The 22754-nt window shown below is 40.2% G+C and overlaps 1 protein-coding gene across 1 annotated transcript in view; it reads right to left on the bottom strand.

The window, feature by feature from the left end:
- The window catches only part of MRE11 (MRE11 homolog, double strand break repair nuclease), a 164737-nt gene that overhangs the window by 39112 nt on the left and 102871 nt on the right, over positions 1-22754 (bottom strand). The window lies entirely within an intron of this gene.

Below are 22754 nucleotides of genomic sequence, written 5' to 3'. Positions count from 1 at the left end.
GAGAGCGCGTTCCTGTTATTAGTTTTCTACCTGGTTTTTGACTTTGGCTTTGTTTATTGACTTCTCTATATTCTGGTATCCTGACTCCTGGCTTTCCTCGTCGCTGCGTCCCTTTCTGTGTTCCCTGACCTCGGCTAGTATTTTTGACTATTCTTTGTACGTTAAATCCGGCCATTCTAAGGACCGGTAATACGTTACTTATTTGTCATCCGTGCTGTACAGTTCTACGTGCTGGATCAAACAGTAATCCTGACAGAACCACCAAAGGGCTAAACCGTTTGAAACGGCCTTCAACGTCAATGTCCACTTCTACCAGCCGGCATCTGGCTTCTGAATTTTCACTAACAGGAAGCGCAGAGTGCAACCAGACACGAGGCATCGCTGATTGGCTGAGAGCGGTCAGCTAACACTCTCAGCCAATCTGGGACTGCCCATTCACTAAACTGGCTTGGAAGAGAACGTTTAACCCCTTAAGGTAAAAGTGCCTCCAGGCACCATAACTTCATTTAGATTAAGTTGTTTTGGTGGCTGGAGTGCCTCTTTAAGGATGCTCCACTTCCTTAGTCAAGTAAACTTTTTCCACAATTCCCCCCTTTCTATCCAGTCCTTCCTCTGCAGCCTTGCTACACCAGCCACCATGCATCATTTTCGAGTGCAGCACGTGCCAAGTATAATTTGTATTGCTTGTGGCTTTCAAGCCTAGCCGTGTTCAATTCCATAGCAACCAAACAGACACTTCGCCTTCTGCAGTAAAGATTCTACCCCTCACTACCGATCTGCTCGGTCTCTGTTGTGGCATTGAGAGAAACTTTCTCTGTTACAGTATTGTGATTCACGTTTCTTCCTGGTAAAGTCTGCGTATGTTCCATTTAGTAGTTCTGTTTTCTGGCTCTTTTTTTGATTTTTTTTTCTTTTTACTGGTTTCATGATAGTAGTACTGCTGGCCATAATATTCCTTAAAGGATCACTATAGGGTCAGAAACACAAACCTGTATTCCTGACCCTGTAGTGCTGAACGCAGCATTTAGGTGGCTTGCCCCCCCCCTTAGCCCCTCTATAAAAGTTTAAAACTCACCTTAATTCTGCGCCGCACGGGTCTGCCAGTGCTGGCTCCACCCCCTTTTTGACATCATCAAAATGGCAGATTTTTAGCCAATCCAATACTTTGAAAGGGGAGGGGGGGGGGGGGGGAGAGAGGAGTATTTGTGTGGAGTGTGGGTGTGAATGTAGGGATATATTTGTGTGGATTGTCTGTGTGAATGTAGGTATATATTTGTGAGGATTGTCTGTGTGTGAATGTAGGGATATTTTTGTGTGGATTGTCTGTGTGAATGTAGGGATATTTTTGTGTGGATTGTCTGTGTGTGAATGCAAGGATATATTTGTGTGGATTGTCTGTGTGAATGTAGGTATATATTTGTGAGGATTGTCTGTGTGTGAATGCATGGATATTTTTGTGTGGATTGTCTGTGTGTGAATGTAGGGATATATTTGTGAGGATTGTCTGTGTGTGAATGCAGGGATATTTTTGTGTGGATTGTCTGTGTGTGAATGCAAGGATATATTTGTGTGGATTGTCTGTGTGTGAATGCAAGGATATATTTGTGTGGATTGTCTGTGTGTGAATGCAAGGATATATTTGTGTGGATTGTCTGTGTGTGAATGCAGGGATATATTTGTGTGGATTGTCTGTGTGTGAATGTAGGGATATATTTGTGTGGATTGTCTGTGTGTGAATGCAGGGATATATTTGTGTGGATTGTCTGTGTGTGAATGCAGGGATATATTTGTGTGGATTGTCTGTGTGAATGTAGGGATATATTTGTGAGAATTGTCTGTGTGTGAATGCAGGGATATTTTTGTGTGGATTGTCTGTGTGTGAATGTAGGGATATATTTGTGAGGATTGTCTGTGTGTGAATGCATTGATATTTTTGTGTGGATTGTCTGTGTGTGAATGCAGGGATATTTTTGTGTGGATTGTCTGTGTGTGAATGTAAGGATATATTTGTGTGGATTGTCTGTGTGTGAATGTAGGGATATTTTTGTGTGGATTGTCTGTGTGTGAATGCAGGGATGTATTTGTGTGGATTGTCTGTGTGTGAATGCAGGGATATTTTTGTGTGGATTGTCTGTGTGTGAATGCAGGGATGTATTTGTGTGGATTGTCTGTGTGTGAATGCAGGGATGTATTTGTATGTATCTCTTACTTTAAATGTTCTCTGAGGTCCCCTCTCGCTTGCTTAAAGCATGAGAAGGACTTTATCCATTGTGTCTTCTACAGCGTTCTGCAAGTGGTGATGAAATGGACAGTATCAGTGAAGATGTATGTCCGTAGCATGCAGACCAGCGATACTTGTTACATTTTAGCGTCAAACCTAGCGGCTGTCAGTAATTTCATTGCTTAAGATGACATTTTACTGCAAACCAAGACGCAGATTAATTTTGTATTGTAAAATTAAGCTGTGGGATTTTTGGTAATTTTCTGAGCCTTATGCTGTGTATGAGGTTTTTCTAGAAACGCATTATGATTATATGTAGGATTGAATAGCAGAAATCCAATGTAGGTGTGACTATCAATTTTATGGTTATGAAGTAAAGCAGAACAAATACATACAATTATTAAAAAACGTAACAGCGAACTGTACTGCAGCTGTAAGGCGGCAGAGCAATAAAAATTGAAAAATAACAAAAAGCTATAAACTACATGTAAGTTCTCTTGCTCTTAGAATGAAAAATCAAAAAGCCAATTACAGTCTCTGTGAGCCACAGAGAAATGTACTTCCTGAGAGCTGTGTGCGATTATCAGTGGATGAGCTGGCATTTGGAATTGTGCTAGTTAGACAATTAAAATCCATTTTTTTTTAAAGTGCTGACCTAGGTTGTCAATTTTTGTACCATTGATGTGACATTACAAAAGCTGCCCTTCTTCCAATCTAGGTTTATGGACAAGATTACTCTGGAGATTAATAAACTTTGTGCAGCAAAGATTGCGATTGTTCTGAAGCGCAGGGTTTGATTCTCCGTGCAGCCCGTAGAACATAGACAAATTTAAGGCTGGGCTTGTAGGCAACATTCCAAATGCATACAAATACGCTGTCTATAAAGAACTCAGCACTGAGTTACCATTACATTTTATACAGCCCAGCACTGCCTTCATGAACTCAGCACTGAGTTACCATTACATTTTATACAGCCCAGCACTGAGTTACCATTACATATTATACAGCCCAGCACTGAGTTACCATTACATATTATACAGCCCAGCACTGAGTTACCATTACATATTATACAGCCCAGCACTGAGTTACCATTACATATTATACAGCCTAGCACTGAGTTACCATTACATATTATACAGCCCAGCACTGAGTTACCATTACATATTATACAGCCCAGCACTGAGTTACCATTACATATTATACAGCCCAGCACTGAGTTACCATTACATATTATACAGCCCAGCACTGAGTTACCATTACATATTATACAGCCCAGCACTGAGTTACCATTACATATTATACAGCCTAGCACTGAGTTACCATTACATATTATACAGCCCAGCACTGAGTTACCATTACATATTATACAGCCCAGCACTGAGTTACCATTACATATTATACAGCCCAGCACTGAGTTACCATTACATATTATACAGCCCAGCACTGAGTTACCATTACATTTTATACAGCCCAGCACTGAGTTACCATTACATATTATACAGCCCAGCACTGAGTTACCATTACATATTATACAGCCCAGCACTGAGTTACCATTACATATTATACAGCCTAGCACTGAGTTACCATTACATATTATACAGCCCAGCACTGAGTTACCATTACATATTATACAGCCCAGCACTGAGTTACCATTACATATTATACAGCCCAGCACTGAGTTACCATTACATATTATACAGCCCAGCACTGAGTTACCATTACATATTATACAGCCCAGCACTGAGTTACCATTACATATTATACAGCCTAGCACTGAGTTACCATTACATATTATACAGCCCAGCACTGAGTTACCATTACATATTATACAGCCCAGCACTGAGTTACCATTACATATTATACAGCCCAGCACTGAGTTACCATTACATATTATACAGCCTAGCACTGAGTCACCATTACATATTATACAGCCCAGCACTGATTTACCATTACATATTATACAGCACAGCACTGAGTTACCATTACATATTATACAGCCCAGCACTGAGTTACCATTACATATTATACAGCCTAGCACTGAGTTACCATTACATATTATACAGCCCAGCACTGAGTTACCATTACATATTATACAGCCCAGCACTGAGTTACCATTACATATTATACAGCCCAGCACTGAGTTACCATTACATATTATACAGCCCAGCACTGAGTTACCATTACATATTATACAGCCCAGCACTGAGTTACCATTACATATTATACATCCTAGCACTGAGTTACCATTACATATTATACAGCCTAGCACTGAGTTACCATTACATATTATACAGCCTAGCACTGAGTTACCATTACATATTATACAGCCCAGCACTGAGTTACCATTACATATTATACAGCCCAGCACTGAGTTACCATTACATATTATACAGCCCAGCACTGAGTTACCATTACATATTATACAGCCTAGCACTGAGTTACCATTACATATTATACAGCCCAGCACTGAGTTACCATTACATATTATACAGCCTAGCACTGAGTTACCATTACATATTATACAGCCCAGCACTGAGTTACCATTACATATTATACAGTCCAGCACTGAGTTACCATTACATATTATACAGCCCAGCACTGAGTTACCATTACATATTACACAGCCCAGCACTGAGTTACCATTACATATTATACAGCCCAGCACTGAGTTACCATTACATATTATACAGCCTAGCACTGAGTTACCATTACATATTATACAGCCCAGCACTGAGTTACCATTACATATTATACAGCCCAGCACTGAGTTACCATTACATATTATACAGCCTAGCACTGAGTTACCATTACATATTATACAGCCCAGCACTGAGTTACCATTACATATTATACAGCCCAGCACTGAGTTACCATTACATATTATACAGCCCAGCACTGAGTTACCATTACATATTATACAGCCCAGCACTGAGTTACCATTACATATTATACAGCCCAGCACTGAGTTACCATTACATATTATACAGCCCAGCACTGAGTTACCATTACATATTATACAGCCCAGCACTGAGTTACCATTACATATTATACAGCCCAGCACTGAGTTACCATTACATATTATACAGCCCAGCACTGAGTTACCATTACATATTATACAGCCCAGCACTGAGTTACCATTACATATTATACAGCCTAGCACTGAGTTACCATTACATATTATACAGCCCAGCACTGAGTTACCATTACATATTATACAGCCTAGCACTGAGTTACCATTACATATTATACAGCCCAGCACTGAGTTACCATTACATATTATACAGTCCAGCACTGAGTTACCACTACATATTATACAGCCCAGCACTGAGTTACCATTACATATTATACAGCCCAGCACTGAGTTACCATTACATATTATACAGCCCAGCACTGAGTTACCATTACATATTATACAGCCCAGCACTGAGTTACCATTACATATTATACAGCCCAGCACTGAGTTACCATTACATATTATACAGCCTAGCACTGAGTTACCATTACATATTATACAGCCCAGCACTGAGTTACCATTACATATTATACAGCCCAGCACTGAGTTACCATTACATATTATACAGCCCAGCACTGAGTTACCATTACATATTATACAGCCCAGCACTGAGTTACCATTACATATTATACAGCCCAGCACTGAGTTACCATTACATATTATACAGCCCAGCACTGAGTTACCATTACATATTATACAGCCCAGCACTGAGTTACCATTACATATTATACAGCCCAGCACTGAGTTACCATTACATATTATACAGCCTAGCACTGAGTTACCATTACATATTATACAGCCCAGCACTGAGTTACCATTACATATTATACAGCCCAGCACTGAGTTACCATTACATATTATACAGCCCAGCACGGAGTTACCATTACATATTATACAGCCTAGCACTGAGTTACCATTACATATTATACAGCCCAGCACTGAGTTACCATTACATATTATACAGCCCAGCACTGAGTTACCATTACATATTATACAGCCCAGCACTGAGTTACCATTACATATTATACAGCCCAGCACTGAGTTACCATTACATATTATACAGCCCAGCACTGAGTTACCATTACATATTATACAGCCCAGCACTGAGTTACCATTACATATTATACAGCCCAGCACTGAGTTACCATTACATATTATACAGCCTAGCACTGAGTTACCATTACATATTATACAGCCCAGCACTGAGTTACCATTACATATTATACAGCCCAGCACTGAGTTACCATTACATATTATACAGCCCAGCACTGAGTTACCATTACATATTATACAGCCTAGCACTGAGTTACCATTACATATTATACAGCCCAGCACTGAGTTACCATTACATATTATACAGCCCAGCACTGAGTTACCATTACATATTATACAGCCTAGCACTGAGTTACCATTACATATTATACAGCCCAGCACTGAGTTACCATTACATATTATACAGCCCAGCACTGAGTTACCATTACATATTATACAGCCCAGCACTGAGTTACCATTACATATTATACAGCCTAGCACTGAGTTACCATTACATATTATACAGCCCAGCACTGAGTTACCATTACATATTATACAGCCCAGCACTGAGTTACCATTACATATTATACAGCCTAGCACTGAGTCACCATTACATATTATACAGCCCAGCACTGAGTTACCATTACATATTATACAGCCTAGCACTGAGTTACCATTACATATTATACAGCCCAGCACTGAGTTACCATTACATATTATACAGCCTAGCACTGAGTTACCATTACATATTATACAGCCCAGCACTGAGTTACCATTACATATTATACAGCCCAGCACTGAGTTACCATTACATATTATACAGCCTAGCACTGAGTTACCATTACATATTATACAGCCTAGCACTGAGTTACCATTACATATTATACAGCCCAGCACTGCCTCCATGAACTCAAAATTTGGACAACATTGACTACAAACGTGGAAATTTTGCTTCTGCAATAGCAAAATGCAGAATGAATGGCCTCCAGTTTGTGTCAAACCTTTTTTAAGCTAGAATTAAGCAATGCCCAAGGTGCTCGTTGGTACCTTTACCACTGTAACCATGTCCTTTTTCGCTTTTAGTCAATTTGGCAGAGCAGAAAACTTGTGAAAAACCGAAGGCAATCTTGTGTTTAGCCACCATTAGAAGCAGGTGGTTTTATTTTCTACAGATAAATACGTTTAACAAAATGTTAATTGCAAAGAACTCCTGGGCAATTTGCAACAAGGACAATCCAAACCGATTTTGTATAGGAGTAAACATTGTAATTTCCAGATCTAATGGGCTATATTGTTGTGACTAAGAGTTCTCTGTCACTCACTAAATCACAGCTTGAGGCTCGGTTATATAATTTTCATGAGTGGTGCCGGAGGTAATTTGATTGCTGCTTGCGTTTTGTGTCCGAAATATTACTGGTCTGTCAGACACTAACATACTGCTCATTCAAAGTGAGGTTTGGCAGCCATTATTATTGGTCTGCAGCCAGAATTTGTATTTACATCGTGCACTATTTTTATCATTACTCTGATGACACGTCCTTACAATTTACCAAACAAAAAAAACCAAAAAATCAGAAAAACTAAACAAAAACTGTGCGTGTCTGGTGTATATACATGGATTTATATGTGGTGTGTGTTTTATATATATATATATATATATATATATATATATACATATACACACATTATATAGATATATACAGTTGTAATCATAATTATTCAACCTCATTTAAAATAAGGTTTATTGTCAACACAAATCTTGTGCCCCATCTTTTGCCAACCTGCACCTGGGATGGTGGGAGAGTGAAATAGTTTTCTCTGAGCTCTATACCACCTTTACTGATTGCATCTTTCTATGGAAAAGGTATATAGACAACGTCCTCATCATTTGGACAGGTACCCAACCACTTTTTGAAAACTTTGTAGAGGCACTCAACACGAATAATCTCAATCTCAGATTCACTATGGAGTTTGGAGATCAGACACTTAACTTCTTAGACTGTACACTTAGGATAACCAAAGACCTTGGGATTGAGACCACTCTGTGTCGAAAGCCCACGTCCACTAACAACATGTTACGATGGGAGAGTCACCATCCTATCCCTCTAAAAAGAGGGATTCCAGTGGGCCAATACCTTAGACTAAGAAGGAATTGTTCGTCTATTAAGGACTTCAAATGTAAAGCCACTGACTTGCGGTGGAGATTCAAACAGAGAGGCTATCCGAATAGATGCCTAAAACACGCTTACCAGAGAGCACTGAATTATAAACGTGAGGATCTCCTCACAAACAAGCCTAAACTGGACTCTAAAAGAGTTATCAGGTGCATAGCAAATGATGACGCCGGATGGAATGAGGTGAAGAAGGTGATGGGCCGTTTCTGGCCGCTACTAACTCAGGACTTTAACTTCCAATAGTCCATTAAGTCTTCTATATAATACAATGTAGTCCCATGTAGTGGTACTAACATTTGTAAGGAAGAGCTATGTACATCCTTAAGGACACCATTTCTACCAAAGTGTCCATTACAGCCAGAAGAGGTAAAAATATGAAAGAAATACTCGTACCCAGTCACTTTTCTGCACCAAAAAAGAAAAATAACACCTGGAAGAATGTACACGGCACATATCAGTGTGGGAGGTGCGTTCCATGTGTGTACATAGCCAAAGGATCAAAAACCCTTACAAACTCCATCAATTCTGTCGAAATCACCATAAAGCAGTTTTTTTAACTGCAACACCCTGGGAATGGTCTACTTACTTACATGTAAGTGCGGCATGAAATATGTGGGCAAAACCATACACCCATTCAAGAGACGAATTATGGAACACGTCCATTCTGTAACCTCTAATAGGGACACACCAGTCGCCAGGCACATTAGAATCCATCATATGGACACCCCCAAATGCATCAAGTTTGCTGGAATTGAGAAAATTCAGCTAGGCAAAAGAGGGGGAGATCTAGACCAGACCCTCAAAAGAAGGGAATGCTATTGGATCTACAAGTTTGATACGCTAGCCCCCAAAGGTCTTAATGAGGGCTTCACCTTCACTCCGTTTATTGAAACATGATGTTCTATACCTGTATATATGTATATAGTTATGTGTTGATGAGTTCTAACTTATGTCTTTCTTTTAACTATTATTATTTTTTGTAAATATGGATTTTCACACAGGTACTTACCTTTCCCATCTAGCAGCTACGACTGATCAGACCCTATATAGACTCAATGGGTCCCTCTATTCCACGTGTTTACACCTAGAGCTTCACACAGTCGGGCATTTACCTTTTTCATCCAGCAGCAATGACTGACTAGACCCCATACAAATTGGATTAGTCCCGTTGTTCCACTCTTTGACATCTAGCCAATTTCAAACAAAGTACATTCCAAAAATGAAGAGGAATATAGTCTACGTTTTGACCAAATATCACATAGACCTTACCCCTCACCCAATGGATACTTACCTTCCTTTGTGGAAGTGTTTAACTTCCAATAGTCCATTAAGTCTTCTATATAATACAATGTAGTCCCATGTAGTGGTACTAACATTTGTAAGGAAGAGCTATGTACATCCTTAAGTTCGCTTAGTTTTGTTCAGTGTATATACTATGTGTGAAATTGAGCTCTATGTCTTTAAGACCGACAGTCAAGTTCGGTCTTTTATCATTTCTCACTGTGGAACTTTAGATATGGACTTTCAATTATTATAGCCGATACGTAACTTTTTTGATGATGATTTTCATCCACTCTGGGCAACTCATATTGCTACATGGCATGTGCACATGTTTGCAATGTTCATCATTTATCGGGAAGGTGGACCGATCACTTCTATGAATATAGTATGGGTCTGATGGAAATCCCCTTACAAGGGAGATTTCCTCTCTTGATGAAGAATCAGCCGGCGATACACTCTTTGTCTTCATGTCCCCGCCCCATCCACACCCACGTGGGCGGATGGAACGTTGATTGACAGTTCACACGGCACTTGTGAGTTTGGCGCGCATAGACAAGACACGCCCAGCACTAGGATTGGCCGACTGATTCTCTCAAGGTTGTATTTAAATGCTGCCTCTTTCAGTACCTGGTTTACCTTTGACAAAGGCGCTTTGGCAGCGCCGAAACGTACGTTAGGTCCTTTGTTTCTTTGTTCTTAGACCAGCACGGATTGATGTGAACACAGGGTTGGGGGAGAGGGATCTCTAGTTGCCTAACCGATGTTAGAGCCAGACAGAAGAGATTAAGTGCTTAAGAGTAGAATCTTTTTTCTTTCACAGCAACAGCCATCAGCTCCCCCGCATTCAGGGGAGTGTATTCCATCTCCAGTTGATATATTCTTTTTAAGCTCTGCATAACCAGCAGGATCTCTACAGATAGATCCAGCGTATTATTTTGCAACTTATTAGCTGTTTAGAGTGTAAGGGATACTTTGTTCTCCCTTTCTTTACACTCTCCTGGTTTGTTACTATTTATGTTGCTACAAAGGCTATTTTCTACTACTTGGTGCCTTGGGTGTATCCTGTGGCTGTCACATTGAGCCTCTATATTTAGAGACATCACTACAGCATTTTTCAAATAGCAGGTGCATTCCCTTCAGGCACCATTAGCACTATCTACTTTAGTCTTTAGCCAAGTCTATAGACTAAACCCATGCCTACCACCCCCATTGTTTGTTTATAGTGGTGACGGTGCACTAAGTTTTATTTATATATCCGTATTTCTTTTTTTGGGATCATATTCCTTATGATGCCCGCAATAAAGTTATTTTAGTTTGTTACTTAAGGCAGAACAATATCTGCAGAACTTTTTTCCAGTGCTCCTGAAGCCGTTATAGCTTGGGATCACGCCTCTCTACTTATTGTCAACACTAATAGGGCTATGGTAATTAAAATATTGCATCAAAACTGTGATTGGCCAATCAGACCTCCTAACCTACAAAACCCAACCTACCACTGACCCCATGCCCCTTCCCGGTATCTTCAATTTCAATAATAAAAGTGGCCATATCAAAAAAATTATCAAAAAACATTGGCACCTCTTAAAAGAAGATGAAATATTTTAATTACCACAGCCCTTTTTAAACATCCTCTGCCAGGTTATTATCTTTATCCCATTCTGAAGAAGCCACTTATGGTGAAACGCGTTTATGGTAATTTAATTCTGTATTTTACTGTGTATTTTAGAACAATAAAAGTTTTTTGGCTACTTTACTGTACCAATCCTCTTTTTATTGCACTCTCTATGCACTTTAAACTTTCTTACTTATTCCTGGCATTTTAACCTTTCCTGGTTACTTTTACTTCCACTGGCAATTTTACTGTTCCAGTACTCCAAGAAATCCCAGGTGGGGATCATACCACCAACGCCTATACATAGAGCAGTACCTCTGCTCTATCTTTGTGAGTATTATTTTACCTTCTATTTTACTCTCTTAACTTATCACAATTGAGAGCACTATCGTTGCTTTTTATCTTTCTATCTTGGAGCCTTGGATTACCAGACGGATGTATTGCCGCTGCATATCCCATAAGCGGGGATTATACCGCTGTAAGCTATCCACACCAGAGCTGGCCATAGCTCCCTCAAATGTGAGTTCTTTACCTTTCTCTACCTATTGCACATTGAACCACATCAAAATTGAGAGCACTATTGTTGCTTTCTACTTTCTTTTCCGAGTTTTGGACTACCAGACGGTGCTGACGGAGAACCCCTGCCTACATATCCCATAAGCGGGGATTATACCGCTGTACGCATTCCACACCAGAGCTGGCCATAGCTCTCGTAAATGTGAGTTCTCTACCTTTTATTATCTACTGCACCCTGAACGTTATATACTATACCATTGGTCGCCTCTACCTCTCTTGTATTTACATAGACGGAACGGTCAACACCAGACGCATCCACCTTCACTAAGAAACTATCAAGTATCCCAGATCATCTAGTGATACCCTAGCAATACTTTTCTGGACCATCTACCCTCTCTTGGCGCAGCCCTTTCATCTCTTTCTCTCCATCTATATTTATCCACTGAAGGACTTGAGGGGTTTTCCTTCATTTGGGTTGCTGCCTACCTTGACTAATTTTGTAATTATTAGCGCTGAATTCTTTTTGTGTTTACCTATATTTCATTAACACAGTGAAAAATGTCCTACTACTTTCGGAATTTGAAGGGGAAACTGCAAACAGTTTTCTGGAAAACAGTGCCAAAATAGAAAGTCAAGTCTAATCAAGATGTTATTATTAAAGCAGAAACTGCAACACAGACTTAAAATTATCAATAAAAGAGTTTTAAAAGTACTACTTTATGGGCAAAGAACTATTTGATGGAAGGACACCTGAAAGCAAGAAATACACATATGGTTTTGGAACTTAAGAGACTATGGATCAATTCACTTGTTTGAAAGGCCTATGCTTGGAATTAAATTGCATTGTAGCTGATAACCCAGGCAACACAATTAAACATTAAAGCCAGGTAAAAATCAATACGTTTTTACTCTCATGTAGTAGAGGAACAAGTAAAAGCCTGTGGCTATTGACAACATTACATTAGGCAGCACAGAACACAAAACAAAGAATTTCACCAACAGTTCAACATTTTGCAAGGGTAGGCTAACGTAATATGACAACTGTAAGAAAAGGCCAACACAATGAAATAATTACATTTACAATGTTTTGCTGCGAAAGTTACCATTAATCCAGCACTGCCTGGAGGTGCAACTTCAAACTCAGAGCTGTGTTTGTACTTGAGAACAAACCATTCCTATGAATATTAACCTTGTAATCTGTCCCTCACCATATTATGTAACAGGTGAAAAACTTTCCAAAATTGATTGCTTTAACGGGACACTATAGTCACCAGAACAACTACAGCTTATTCCATTTGTTCTGGTAAGTAGAATCATTACCTTCAGGCTTTTTGCTGTAAACACTGTCTTTTCAGAGATAATGCAGTGTTTACATTACAGCCTAGGGATAACTTCACTGGCCACTCCTCAGATGGCTGTTAGAGATCCTTCCTGGGTCATGGCTGCCTAAAATGCATCCAAACATTCAGTGTCTCCTCCCTCTGCATGCAGACACTGAACTTTCCTCATAGAGATGCATTGATTCAATTCATCTCTATGAGGAGATGCTGATTGGCCAGGGCTGTGTTTGAATCATGCTGGCTCTGCCCCTGATCTGCCTCTTTGTCAGTCTTAGCCAATCCTATGGGGGGGCATTGTGATTGGATCAGGCTACCACTTCTTATGATGTCAGCAGACTGCTTGTTTTTTTTTTTTTTTTTAGGCAAACAGCAGATCTACAGCTTCTGGCTTGAACACAGTAAGATTTTGCTATATTTATGGAGGCATGACGGGCCCAGGGGGGGGGGGGGGGGGGGCTAGATGGTGGTTTTAACACTATAGGGTCAGGAATACATGTTTGTGTTCCTGACCCTATAGTTATCCTTTAAGACTTAAACAGGCACTCAAAGTATCATAACTCTTTATTCTCCCTGCACAACTAATAAGTAGAGTTGAGCGGACACCTGGATGTTCGGGTTCGCCTGGTTTGGCCGAACTTCGACAAAAAGTTCGAGTTCTGGACTCGAACTTGACCCCGAACCCCATTGAAGCCAATGGGGACCCGAACTTTTGGGCACTAAAATGGCTCTAAAAAAGTCCTGGAAAGGGCTAGAGGGCTGCAAAAGGAAGTAAAATGTATTGCCTAAGTACTAATATACGTACCCTGTGGAAGAAGAAGAATGTTACACTGTATACAATTTTAAATAAAAAGTATACAAACATAGCCAGGATTCAGCTGTAAGCATTTGCAACACTTACAACAATCAAGTAACACACATTCATATAAAATGTAAGTTACTTAGCCAGTCAATGTAATGACAGGAATGAATAAGTACTCCCTAATTCCCACGGTATTAGAAAGCTATCTACTAAAAGGCTGAAAGACCTGAATTGTTCTTTCAGCCAAATTTACTAATACTAAGTAAAGATTAAGAAAAATACAGCCAGAGTGATCGATCAGAGAAATCAATCACTCAGGGTGTATTGGTTGCAGGGTATTAAGAAAGGGTATTAAGAAAGAGAAGAGACTGTAAAGGGTTAACTAAACGAAGTGCCCCCAAAGAACAGTCTCTATACCCTTGCTAAAATAAGCTCTACCAATGTAAAGCAGCAAATATGCTTAATCATAGAGCGAGAAAAGAACTAAAAAAATAAATTTTTAATAACCCCACTTAGGGGAACAATAAGGTGTAACCAGAATGAAAGGTGCATAACTTATAGTGAAAAAATAAAAATCTTAAAAAATCTAACATAGGTACATCTGCTAATCTGTGATATATGGTTTTTATTTTTTTTACTAGACATGTTTAACCCCTTAAGGACACATGACATGTGTGACATGTCATGATTCCCTTTTATTCCAGAAGTTTGGTCCTTAAGGGGTTAATAAGAGCTCATGTGACTCCAGGCTGGGTCACATGCTGCACCGGCCAATCACAGCCATGCCATTAGTAGGCATGGCTGTGATGACTTCTAAGGGCACACGAGTCAAACGCTTGTTGATTGGCTGCCCTGCAGCTTTTCAAAACGCGTCATTAAATCGCCGAACACCGAACTCGAACTGTTACTGAAATGTCCGGGTTCAGGTTCAAAAAATCGTAATGTTCGGTACGATTCTGAACTTTACAGTTCGGGTTCGCTCACCTCTACTTATAAGTGTAACAGATGACAAGTCAAGCCTCATGTTGCAATTGTAAAATAAATAGACACTCATTAAATTAAAGGGACACTCGCAACACCTAAAGCTCTTTTTTAAAAATCATTTTACAAAAAGTGTAGATTTCAATAGAATTTTGAACCTTTATAAATTAACCTTGTTACGCTCCCCTGGCTGTCAGTCAGACGACCGGTCCGGTTACATCCTGGTTGTTAAAGCTCTGTGGAGCTAAATAGATCTGTAGCTTTTGCAAGATGTTTTTAGATATACTGTGGACTGTCCCTTTAAAGTCCAGGCGCTGTTGAAAGGATGGACTCCTGCTCTTGAGACCCAGAATAAAATAAAGTTGACAGGCTTGATAAAACTCAGTAAGTGTTAAGACATTGCTGTGTCCACTTGTTGAATGTCTTGTTAGAATAAAACATTTGCACTGGGCTGAATGGGTTCAAAGTCTAATACTGCATATGCCAAGTCTGAGCGGCCCCTTTAATGGTTTCTGTATATACTGATTATGGACATAGCTCCCTTCTTGGAATTATGATTGAAGCACTTGGTAAGCTGAAAACAGTCCAGCTATCAGACTGGGCAGCTGTTTTGTGTTTTTTTCTGGATATTGGAAGATTTGCAAAATCCCACAAACCATGGAGTAGACTCAGCGTTTTCATTCAGTATAATAGAGAAAGCATGAATGCCTTTTATAATTAATGGCCAGACGTAAATAACTCAACTAAATATGTAATGCATTAAAACATTGTAAATATAAACATTTCATAAATGAAGTAAACAAATTATAAACATAAAAGCAAACCCGATTCATCCTGAAGATTGCTCTGGTGAAAACTTGGCAATGTTTCAGACAACGCGAGGGAGAACGTAGCAAGCACCAAGAATTAGCACTGTGGAACAGTCTCAATCAGAATGTTAATTATTTCTGCTCATATATAAACACCTGGGGAAAATATAATTCTAACCCTCTTATCAGAGAAACTCCGTTCTAGGGAGAGATGTGGGTAGTTTGCGTTAGAATTTTAATTCCGCATTACAATGCTTAAAGGGTCCTCTCCAGACCCCTAAAGCACTTTAACTTGCCGAAAAGCTTTATGCGGGAAGAGTCTGTCTTTTTTTCATTTTGGAATCAGTGAACAATGCAAAATAAACTGACACTTTTATAAATTATACTGGTTAAAGCCAGTGGTGAATCCTGGTTTTGTGCTGCCCTAGGCAGGACAAAACTCAGACATCATATTCCGGCTCCCAGCCAGCCTCACTCTGCGGGTGGCGCGCGAGGGAGCTGAGCAGACAGCTCAGGGGAAAGGCAGCCCGACCGGCATAACAGTTAGCCGCAAAGCTAACAAGGCATTTGCCTTGGGGGCAGCTTTTTTTGCCGCCCCCTGGAAAATGCTGCCCAAGGCAAATGCCTTGTTTGCCTCGCGGCTAAAACGTCCCTGGTTAAACCCCCTGGCTTTTCATGCAGACAACAGGTCCTGTTACTTCCTGGTTTGGTTGGCTTATTTGCACTGACCTGAACGAGGCAGCAATTGCCCTGAGCACTTGCCTTGTAAAGACTTCTCATTGAGCTGCATTGGGAAGTCTGTGATTGGACAGCCACAGAATGTCTGTGAGGCATTCGAAAGGGAGGGCTTGCAAAGGCAGCAGGCAAGAGATCTTCAGTTTTTGCAAGCTGTTTTTAGATAAAACTCCAATGAAAAAATGCATAATTAAATGCATGCAAATTTTCATTTGGGGTATATCTGGGGTATATCTTCTAAAAGGTGATGTATTTTAAAATGTATTTTGTATTTGGGCAGTGCAGTGTCCCTTTAAATTAATTCAGAGGTGTCCAGGGACTACACAGTCTCCTCGTGCTGCCAAATGTGTGATCATCATACTCTGGTGCACACTGGAGCAATCACTGCGATCTGGTTCAAACCAATCACGTGTATTTGTATAAATACCTTCGTTTTTAAAGGGATACTCTAAGCATCAACAACAACTTTAGCTTAATGAAGCAGTTTCGGTGTATAGATTATGCCTCTGCAATCTCACTGATCATTTCTCTGCCATTTAGGAGTAAAATCACTTTTGTTTCTGTTTAAGGAGCCCTAGTCTAATCTCCCCCTGGCTGCGACTCACACAGCCTGCATGAAAACTTGTTTCATTTTTAATCAGATGTGGCAGCACAGTGTGTTTACTTTATAAAATTGTATCTCCTTCTCTGTTGAATTTTAATCACACACAGGGGCTCATGCAGGCTTTTAACAGAGATGGAGATAAGAAATAAAAAATAAACACTGTGCAGGAAAGGATGTTTAAACATTATATCCCTCTTTACAGTAAACGTATAGGGAGGCTGTGTAAGTCACATACAGGGCAGGTGTGACTAAGGCTGCATAAACAAAAAGTGATTTAACTCCTAAATGGCAGAGAATTGAGAGGGTAGACTCTAGGAGCATGATCTGTACACCAAAACCACTCCATTAACGTAAACTTGTTTTGATGCCTATAGTGTCCCTTTAATCTATTGTAATATTCCAACACTAACTTTGATACAAAGATACATGGTAATAAAGGCTGAAAAAGACTCACACCCACTAACATCACCCGTTCACACGTTACTTTTATGCAATTAAGCCAAAACAACCTGAAAAAACTAAATTTGAAGAGATTGTCAATTTTGCCACCCACTGGGGAAATAATTCCCCTAAAATCTTGATTCTAAAATAGCATTCAGATTTCTCCTAGGATCAACAAGCTGCAAACCCATATTTACGATTATATCCTTGAGTAGTCTGACATTATTTCAAAATGTAAACAGACTCTGATAAAACAACTTAAGTAAGATGTGTTTAGTTTCCTTACTGTTCATATACATGTTTCTATGCCACATCTCTTTTCTACAAGTTTAAATGGGTGACCTCTTATCTTTTGTAAAGTCCTATTAATAAACAGATTACCAGAGCTGTTTGTACTTGCCCTGTATATACACTGCCTGGCCAAAATAAAAGTCGCCACCAAAAAAAAGGGTCACACACTCTAAAATTTGGTTGGACCGCCTTTAGCTTTGATTACGGCACGCATTCGCTGTGGCATTGTTTCGATAAGCTTCTGCAATGCCACAGATTTATATCCGTCCAGTGTTGCATTAACTTTTCTTCTCCAGCACATCCGAAAGATTCTCAATGGGGTTAAGATCTGGACTCTGTGGTTGCCAATCCATGTGTGAAAATGATGTCTCATGCTCGTTGAACTCACAATTTGAGCCCGATGAATCCTGGCATTGTCATTTTGGAATATGCCCGTGCCATCAGGGAAGACAAAAATCCACTGATGGAATAACCTGGTCATTCAGTATATTCAGGTAGTCAGCTGACCTCATTCTTTGGGCACATAATGTTGCTGAACCTAGACTTGACCAACTGCAGCAACCCCAGATCATAGCACTGCCCCCACAGGCTTGTACAGTAGGCACTAGGCATGATGGGTGCACCACTTCCTCTGCCTCTCTTCTTACCCTGATGCGCCCATCACTCTGGAACAGGGTAAATCTGGACTCATCAGACCACATGACCTTCTTCCATTGCTACAGAGTCCAATCTTTATGCGCCATAGCAAATTGAAGCCTTTTTTTCTCGATAAGCCACACTGATTAGTGGTTTTCTTAAGGCTACACAGCTGTTCAGTCCCAATCCCTTGAGTTTCCTTTCGCATTGTGGATGTGGAAATACTCTTACTTTTACTATTAAATATAACCCTGAGTTCTACTGTTGTTTTTCAATGATTTGATTTCTTCAAACGTTTAAGTCATCGCAGATCACGATCAATCAGGATTTTTTTTTTTCGACCACATTTCTTCCTAGAAGACAATGGTTCCCCACAATCCTTCCAGTTTTTAATAATGCGTTGAACAGTTCTTAACCCAATTTTTTAATGTCCCTTTAAATTAATGTTTGATGAAAGGTACACATTATTATAAAACTGCAAATATTATATGAACAGTAGCTTGGGAAGAAATTCCCTTTGTGTAGGAGTAAAAATAATCCAGATTTGATATAATTAAATGCTAATTTTAGTGGTATTTAAGATATTTATTATAGTATAATTATCCAGGACACAGCACAAAAGAATGCTCAGGGTATTGCTCCTGGAAAAGTGCTTTACAGATAAAATTAAATAAAGTTCTATCAGAATGTACTGTACTTTATCTTCTACAGAGAACAATTTATTTGCAGAGAATCAATCATTATATGTAATCAAACATAATTTACCGCTTTTCAGTAAAACGAAGGAGAAGTAAATAAATTATTGCAGATGAAACATCAAAGTTTTTTTTGTGTATAATATAAATATCACACTAACACCACCCCCCCCCCCCCCTCTCCCATCCTAGCATCTATCATCACTGGACTCCAAAAACTTGAGGAACAGAACAACTAATAGGTACATCAAAGCACATTTTTCCAAGTGGTGATTAGCTAGAATGCCTTTCACAGCTGTTGACGAAGCTCTGAAAATAGCTGGATCATTAATTTTTTTATAAAGGAAAAAAGTGACACTTTTAACAGTTTGAGCTACATTATTGAGCTACTGTCTGATGGTAAAAGTTACAAGGAACACAGACTAATAAATAGTGGGTCCCGGGACTCCCTTTACACCAATTAATACTTTGTGGCTGTCAGGAACAACACAGGAATCCAAGACGCAGAGTGCAATTAGGAAAACATATACCGGACCTTAGCATGGCCGGGCTAATGTTAGTAAGAACAGAGAATAGTCAGGGACGAGCCGAGGTCAAGGAAGCCAGAGAACAGGTAAGCGGAAAGTAAAAGTCGAGTCAAAGGGAAGGAGAACACAGAGTAATCAAACCAGAGCTTAAGTCAAATACCAAGTATATTCAAACCAGAAAACGCACTATAGGGAACAAAGAAACTTGAACCACAACAGGGCAATGATTTAAAGGTTATGATCCCCTTTTATAGTGTGGCTCTTTAATAGATAGCAACGCCACCAAACGGTCGATTTCAAACGTATCGGAAGGTTGTAAGATCATGACGATGGGGCGCACACGTGCCGTGTCATAAAAAGGGGTGCTTGGACTTTATTGAAGATAAGACCTGGATTGCTTGCATAGATCCTTGGTGAGATAATATCAAATATCTATGCCCTATTACAAGAGCAGGAAATACTCTATTAATTGTAAGTAGAATGTTTTTTGTTTTTTTACGACCATGGCCATTTGTCCTTTATTTATTTTTTTATCCTTTAAGATCTATGGATATTGCACGATACGCTTGTTCTATGTGTTATGCTTTTATATTTTTGATCATCCTCCTCTGTGCTTTGAAGACTACGATTTCAGACTATGCTGAATCCCAATACTCCAGTATCTAGAAGACAGAAGTGAAGAGCAGTATTTTTTGATCCTTCACTAATGACTTCTATTTGTTTGCATTCATGTGTATCTTGATTTATGTTGATATTTTTTGGCGTAAGTTCCAGTTCTCTGTGTAGCTTTATTTCTGGTGGGGATATAGGGACCCACATCCTTTGTATAAAGTCATGGATCACAGTTTTAGAAGGTTGATTTACATTCATTGTATAGGCAGATAGGAAAACCATAAAATCAAAAACTATAAACAATAATTCAAATCCTTCAGAACTAATAATTAGACAATATACAATATCCCAATATGAACCATATATAAAAAGTAGACAACATAAACACATGACAGCACAGCTATATGGACAATACTAAAATATGAAATAATATACAGAAATCACATCTAGTGGAACCAGGGGCAGTGCAAGGATTTTTGGGTACACTGGCGAAGATGACTTTGGCACCCCTCCCCCAAAAGCATCTTCATCTGTGTGCCCCTCAACCCACCTTTTGTTTTTTATCCCCTTTTTAAAATGTCTTACCCCCTTTAGTGTATCTTATCCCCTATTTTTCCCCATTGTGTGTCTTACCACCCCCTTTGTGTGTCTTACTCCCCCATCTCCTTTGTGTGTCTCCTTCTCTCCCAGCCCCTTTGTGTTTCTCTTTCACCACCAGCCCCTCTGTGACTCTTTTTCCTCTTCTCCAGCCCCTCTGTGTATCTTTTTCCTCTTCTCCAGCCCCTCGGTGTGTCTTTCATCCCCAGCCCCTCTGTGAACTAAGGTTCCTCTCTCTCCCCCCTAGTGTTCCTCTCTCCTCCCTCTTTTTTTTAGTGTTCTTTCCCCCCCATCCTATAGTGTTCTTTCCCCCTCCCCCGTCCCAAAGTGTTCTTCCCTCCTCCCCTGTCCCGTAGTGTTCTTTTCCCACTCCCCTGTCCCATAAAGTTCCTCCCCCCACCCGTCCCATAGTGTTCTTTCCCCCCCGTCCTCTGTCCCACAGCGTTCTTTCCTCCCCCCTCAACTGTCCCATAATGTTATTTCCCCCCCTTCCCTGTCCCATAGTGTTCTTCCATCCCCCCTTCCCTGTCCCATAATGTTCTTCCACCTCCCCTCCCCTGTCCCATAATGTACTTCCACCTCCCCTGTCCCATAGTGTTCCTTAACACACCCCCTCCCCTGTCCCATAGTGTTCCTTAACATCCCCCCTCCCCTGTCCCATAGTGTTCCTTACAACCCCTCCTCCCCTGTCCCATAGTGTTCCTTACAACCACTCGTCCCCTGTCCCATAGTGTTCTCCCCCGCCACTGTCACATAGTGTTCCTTACCAACCACCCCCATCCCGTGTCCCATAGTGCTCCTTATCACCCCCCCCCTCCCCTGTCCCATAGTGCTCCTTATCACCCACCCCCCTCCCCTGTCCCATAGTGCTCCTTATCACCCACCCCCCTCCCCTGTCCCATAGTGCTCCTTACCACTCAACCCCTCCCCTGTCCCATAGTGTTCCTTACCACCCCTCCCCCGTCACTTAGTGCCCCTCTCTCTCCCCCTCCTGGTCCCCGGTAAGTCTCCTACCACAGACCACACAGGAACTTCCGTTTTCTGTACCCAATCGGACTGACAGGAAGTGCTCGCTCTGTTTTAGGACTGAGTATTTTGATGTTGCAGCTGTGCCTCAAAAATAATTTTACTTGGAATGCATGTAAAGAAACATGGTGATGCCGCTAACAAATATCCAGGAATAGAAAACGCATGTCAGCTGGAAGTGATGTACAAGGGAATCTAATTAATCTGAATGAGAAGTATAATACAGTAGAGGTGGGAGAGAGAAATTTTAAATGAATCCATGGAGGCCCCACCTCGCAACGTGCAGGACTTAAAGGATCTGCTGCTGTCTTGGTGCAAGATACCACATATGCCAGAGGGCTTGTGGAGTCCATGCCTCGATGCATCAGAGATCTTTTGGCACGAGGGGGGCCTTCATGGTATCGGTCAGGTGGTTTTCAGTGGTGTGGCTGATCAGTGTATGAAAAATATTACAATAATTTAATTGTACGGTGAAAATAGTATAAAACGTACATAATAATAAAAAAAAAAAATGAAAAAATGACTTCTGCAGGAACATTTTGTTCTTTGTGCATTAGTATTCCCCCCTCCCCCCCAATAAAAATCAATATTTCTTAGAATACTGCACATACATGCCCCAAAAGCACACAATGTTTTTTAGTGTATTAAGAAAAAGGGGCCAGCGTGCTGTACCAGATCTCATAATGATAAAACATTGTAAATGTTAAAAGTACCAGACTGCTGAGCAAAATATTACTGAGAAAAGTCTGCTGGGAACTGATTAGTTTAAAAGGTTTTCTATCAAACAAATTATTTTCATTGTAATTAAATAA

This window comes from Pelobates fuscus, chromosome 1 (assembly GCF_036172605.1).
Source record: "Pelobates fuscus isolate aPelFus1 chromosome 1, aPelFus1.pri, whole genome shotgun sequence".
Classification (NCBI taxonomy): domain Eukaryota; kingdom Metazoa; phylum Chordata; class Amphibia; order Anura; family Pelobatidae; genus Pelobates; species Pelobates fuscus.
This window is presented reverse-complemented; position numbering and strand designations above follow the sequence as displayed.